The 6,000-nt window shown below is 44.5% G+C and overlaps 1 protein-coding gene across 2 annotated transcripts in view; it reads right to left on the minus strand.

Moving 5' to 3' along the window:
• wap (DDB1 and CUL4 associated factor wap) overlaps positions 1–5,800 on the minus strand; it is a 75,689-nt gene extending 69,889 nt beyond the window's left edge. The window contains exon 1 of one of the 2 annotated variants that reach the window (XM_037432489.2): positions 4,956–5,777. The gene's annotated coding sequence lies outside the window, so the exon portion shown is untranslated. Of the gene's footprint in view, positions 1–4,955 lie in introns of both variants that reach the window. The other variant, XM_075882944.1, reaches the window with a different exon arrangement.
• Between the last annotated feature and the right edge of the window lie 200 nt (positions 5,801–6,000).

Consider the following 6,000-nt stretch of genomic DNA (forward strand, 5'->3'; position numbering starts at 1 on the left):
CGGGGAAAACTCCCAGCAAACATGACCAACTGCATCTCTTAACTCTGTCATTAACACCGTTAGCGCAGACATCGTAGCACTCACTGAAACATGGTTGCACACACACATTCATGATAGTGAAATCTTCTACGTGTCCTGTTTCAACATTTATCGCTGCGATCGCACCTTGCGTCAAGGCGGTGGCGTATTACTTGCTGTCAAAAAGTGTTATCCATCTCACTTAATTCACGTTCACACTGATTTAGAATCTGTATGGTCTTGCGTTGACATTGGGCACCGGAAATTTGTTATGGGCGTTAGTTACCGTCCACCTTCATATCCCCCAACGTTTGTGTCTGAACTACACGATGCGCTGAATATTGTTTCTACACGACACCCCACTGCTCCTATATTCCTTATGGGTGATTTTAACTTCCCACATATTTCTTGGTCCTCGGAAACCCCCGCATCCAAACCACCCTCATCTCAAACAACAGAATTTCTCAATCTTCGTTCATTATTTTCTTTCTCCCAGCTCGTTTCTGAACCGACTAGAACCACGCAAGAGACCGCGAACATACTAGATTTGATATTAACTACGCACGCTAATTTTGCTTCCCCGATTTCATACTTACCCGGTCTGAGCGACCGCTCGCTCCTTTCATTTAATATAAACGTTCCACTAAGCAAGGCTACGACCTTAACTAAGCAAATTCGCGACTACTCAAGAGCAGACTTTGAAACTATTAAAAACGAACTAGCTTGCTTTCTGGACATTTTCGTGTTGCATTTTGATACGCGTACCGTTCAAGAAAACTGGAACCTATTTAAAAGTAAAGTTCACGAACTAACTGATAAATACATCCCTCTGCGCACAATAAATTCTAACCCGGAGGCGCCTTGGTACAACAAGCAGTTAAACAGGCTGTCTAATCGAAAAAAGCGTTGCTATCGCCTGGCTAAAAAATCCCCGAGTGATTAACGATGGAACGCATACACAACCGCCAACAAAGCATACATTGCAGCAGTAAAACTTGCCAAATCACACTTTCTTCAGCGCACCCTTCCTTCTATGCTTATTAACGACCCTAAAAAATTTTGGCGTGTGATCACTCCTTCTAAAACGAATAGTATTACATTGACTGGGCCAGATGGTTCCATTATACCCAGTAGCGAATGTTCTTCCCTACTCAATGCAGTTTTTTGCCAGAACTTTGTTGCTTCTTCTAACCCCTCGATACCTGAACTTCAGAACTGTAATTATCTCTCCATGGACCCCATTGTTACTGACCCAGGTGGTGTAAGTAAAATAATCCAGTCACTGAAACCCTCATCGAGCCCCCGTGTTGACCTTATTAATACGAAGTTCTTAAAAAGTACTGTTGTGTATTCCTCTATTATTTTGTGCAAAATATTCCAGCAGACCCTCGACACGAGCATCCTGCCGGCGGATTGGGAAGTCGGGAAGGTGGTGCCACTCCATAAGTCCGGTAACAAACACACGCCTAACAATTTCCGACCCATATCACTTACAAGCATTCCATGCAAAATTCTCGAACATGTAATTTTTTCCCATCTGGTCAAATTTCTTGAATTTAACTCTTTCTTCTCACCCACGCAACATGGTTTTCGAAAGAAGTTCTCGTGCGAGACCCAATTGCTTTCATTAACCCACAAGCTACACTTAATTTTAGATCGCCGTTCATCCGCTGATTGTATCTTCCTCGACTTCTCCAAGGCTTTTGACAAAGTGTCTCACAAACTACTCCTTTACAAACTAAGCAAGTTAAATCTAGATCCTAAGTTGTTTGCATGGATTGAGTATTTCCTTTCTAATCGTTTCCAGTTCGTCACAGCCAATAACTATGACTCTTCACCCAGTTCTGTTCATTCCGGCGTTCCCCAGGGCTTTGTCTTGGGACCACTTTTGTTTTTGATATACGTTAATGACCTACCTAGCTGTGTTCTCTCTAATATTCACTTGTTTGTAGATGACTGTGTTATTTTTCGAGAAATTAACAACAATAACGACGTTACGGCACTGCGATCGGACATTAATGCAATTTCTAACTGGTGTGAGCAATGGTTAATGGAACTTAATACAACTAAATGCAAAGTCTTACGCATTTCAAGAACAGCCCTTTCGACGGGTTCCTATTACCTTAACAACACACTTCTTGAACCTGTGACGTCGTACCGATACCTGGGAATTCACATAACAACTGATCTTACCTGGTCGCTTCATATTAATACCGTTATTAATAATGCTAATCGCCTGCTTGGCTACCTTTGCCGCAACTTCTTTTCTGCACCTACCTCTTTAAAAACACTTTTGTATAAATCATTGGTTCGTTCTAAACTCGAATATGCATCATTCATTTGGGACCCGAGCCATGACTATCTGGTGACATCACTTGAGCTCGTGCAGAACAACGCAGCACGTTTCATTCTCGGTAATTTCACCCGTGCGGCAAGTGTCACGTCCATGAAAAACTTGCTTCAATTACCCACTCTCTTCGCGCCGCAAACACTCTCGCCTCTGTCTCTTTCACAAAATTTACTACCATAATTCGCCCCTATTCAGTGAGTTAATTACTCCTCCTTCATATATTTCTTCTCGTATGGATCACCGACAAAAAGTAGGAACAATACCATGCAACACCAATGCCTTCTTTCAGTCATTTATTCCTCGGACGTCACAAGATTGGAACCGCCTTCCCGGACTGATCGCCGCAATCGAAGACAACCATCAGTTTCGTGCAGCACTAGCTAACATTGTATGATTAGGGCCCATGTATGTTTGTACTTATCTGCTTACTACTTTTGTTGCTGCTTTTTAGTTTTTTGTATAACCTTGTAACCCACTCCCCTCTGAAATGCCTGTAGGCCTTGAGGGTACAAATAAATAAATAAATAAATAAATTAAAATCAATGTTAGGATCTAAAAAACAGCAAAGCCTCTCTGGCTGGTCATTCACACATGAGCAAGTGGCATGCACTTGTCAATTCACTGCAGGGATTGTGGGTGCAATCTGCAATGTCGCAGCACGAGAATTCTAGGCAAATCCAAACACAGATTGACTAAAGAAATCATGGAAGCAGAACAGATTAGGGTGAATGCAACCATGTGTGGCAGTGTTCCTTTGGTAGCAATATAAGTGAAAAAGAGGTGTCTTTTGCGAGCTCTGAAGTAGATAAACGTATACCTTTTTTTCTTTTGGGGGAGGGGGGAGCTGTGGCACTTTGAAGTGATAGTTGGTTGCGCCCGTGGGTTTGTGTTCTTGTGCAATGAATGTTTTCTAATAAAAGTTCAGTTGTAAGTTCAGCGTCTTTCCTGTGAAGTGCTTTTACTTCTACCTTGTGTGCTCATATATTTCCACATTATGTTGTACCAACTGGCCCAGCATTTCACTTTATTGCACCTCCCATTGTATTGTGGCGACTATGAAGTAAGCAAGACTCTCGCGGAGGTGGGCTAACTTTTGACCAGAAAACTAAGTCACTCAATGTAGAACCAAAGTGTGCTATACACTGGTAATCACACACATAAAAAGTTGCTGGCCGTCAGTAATCTGATCGCCGGCGGAAAGTGTCTCGTTTTGCACATCCGTAATCGCACCGTACAGCATTATTGCTGGTGCTCAAATAAGCTCCCGCCAGAATAAGGGTACTCCCATGCTGTGCGTAACCTTGATAATTATTGAGCTCTTGTGTCCCAACTGTACAACAGGATTATGAAGGATGCAGTAGTGGGAATTTCGACCACTTAGTGTTTTTTAAGATGTACCAGGTGGTCCAATATTGCATTTATAGAAATGCAGCCGCCATGGTCAGGATTTAAGTGTAATCTTAACAGAACAATCAGAGACAATCGCGAAAATTTCAAAGCATTGTGGCACGGTTTTCGGTGAGTAGTGCTAACAGGTTTTTGCAGCTAAACCCGATCACACTAAAATAAAATAATAAGAGTGCATGGCAATATAGCTACACAAATCGCCACAGGAAAACTCCCTTTTGAAGTCAGCAAAGCTTTGATTACCTACCAATGAGCAATAGTAAAAAAAATAGGGAGGCCCACAAAAGAAAAACAGCCATAACAAAAATAGAAAAGTAGTTCAGTATCAAACATTTAAAGTGAATAAGTACATAAACACAATACAGGCAACATCACCAATAGCTATAACATTTAGGCATGAAGTATCACATGCTTTTCTCTAAAGGTAAGAGAACAAAAAAAAAATTCAATGCCTGTAGAAAACTGCCTGAAATGGCTCCTTGGAACATTCATTAGAAAAAACATACCATCCGGCATAATGATGTTTCTCAAATCCCCTTTCTAAGACCTATAAAATGGCTACTGATGCTACACGGTACGCTGCTCGCCGCAGCTCAGCCCGATCGAGATCAATTATTCTACAGTGATCGGTTCCCTTCTGCAGCTTGCATAAAGGGGCCAATCATGATCTGGAAATTCGATCACGCCTGATCCGGATCGACTATTCTTGATCCTGATTGGATCAATTTACGCAAGTTTCAGGAGAGGGCCAATGACAGCAGAAATCCCAATCGGTCTGATTAAGTAGATCACACTATCACATACGTGAATTAACTCCAATGTGCGTGAAGGTCGCCACACTGCTTGTCGTTCGTAATAGAATGAGCAACGTTGCTGCAGCTTGTCCACCGATTCTTAAAAAAAAAAAATCGTCTGATCCGCTTCGGCAGGCAAAAAAAGCCTGCATCAGGGCTAAAAAACATGAAGGACGTGTTTCGGAAGAAACGCCGGTTTTGCGATATGACGCACGTACGGTGAATGTTTTTCTCGCGGTTTTCTGAACCAACGCGACGCACTTTATTGGCTTCTGCAATGTTCAGGATCGTCATATCGGCAAGCCGGCATCGTTAAGCGGTTTTAACCGAAGCGCACTTCAGCCGATCCAACGCCAACCAAAACCACAGAGTAATAAGCTACTTACCGGCCGCGTTTCGCCGACTCCCGTACGTTTTTCGCTGCGGTCAACGGACCACAACAGCGCCTTAAAACGCAACCAGGTGAGCTCGACGTGTGCTGTTGGACGAAGGCAAGGATCCCGGTTCAACGGAACACCGGCGGCCGGCAAAGGAGCTCACCGTAGGTGGAGGGCAGGGGGGGGCCGTGCCACGGCACTGCATGGCAACACGGCGGCACGGACGACGCAAGATGCTCATGGACGACGCTGCCACGCACAGTTTCGGCCACGATCACCACAAGAGACGCGCACACAGCGATGCTTCTGAGTTGCGAAATCACACGTTCACTCCACGACGTTGTCACACCGCGAAAACCACCACACGCTACGGAGAAAGGCGGGTCCAAACGTCGGCTTGCGTAGTCGATCACCGCACTGGTAGAGGTGTACCACAGAACACGGGTGTACGCCACGGTGTGTAGCACTGTTGTGTAGCGTGTACGCCGAGACGATGGATGGATGGATGTATATGGCTATACCAAAGAACACCTGCTGTGCCAACGCCTCCTAGATTTCCCGTGCCTGCCGGATTATCGGCGGTCACTTGGGAAGCGGCGGTCGTCGGAACTACGATGGTGGCGCCACTCAAGTAAGGGTGTCTTCAAATAGGTTTGTACGTTTTTTGGAGCCTATATGCAACAAAATATAGTAAAAAAGTTTAAAAAATGCGTAAACGTAATTATAACTAACCCTACGTAAGTGACACCGTCATTCAGCAAGCAACTTCTTTATTACAAGGTATTCTCTAAAATTTGTAGCAAACGCAAAAATTGCCAATCTCGTAGGCCGAATTCAAAAACCCCTATTTTTACGTAGGCAGCGCTTCGTCCGGAAGGCACGGGAAATCTAGAAGACGTTAGCTGTACGTAGAGGTGTGCGCCGACTGGTCGGCGCGCCGCCACCGAGAGTTTTCGCCGCGCCGTCAACTAGTAGGTGTTCTGTGGCGCCGTTGCCGCCACAGAGTTCCAACCACTGGCACGCGTATGCTTGCGCCTACGCGTCAAAAGCGTCT

This window comes from Rhipicephalus microplus, unplaced genomic scaffold (genome assembly GCF_043290135.1).
Source record: "Rhipicephalus microplus isolate Deutch F79 unplaced genomic scaffold, USDA_Rmic scaffold_14, whole genome shotgun sequence".
Taxonomy (NCBI): Eukaryota; Metazoa; Arthropoda; class Arachnida; order Ixodida; family Ixodidae; genus Rhipicephalus; species Rhipicephalus microplus.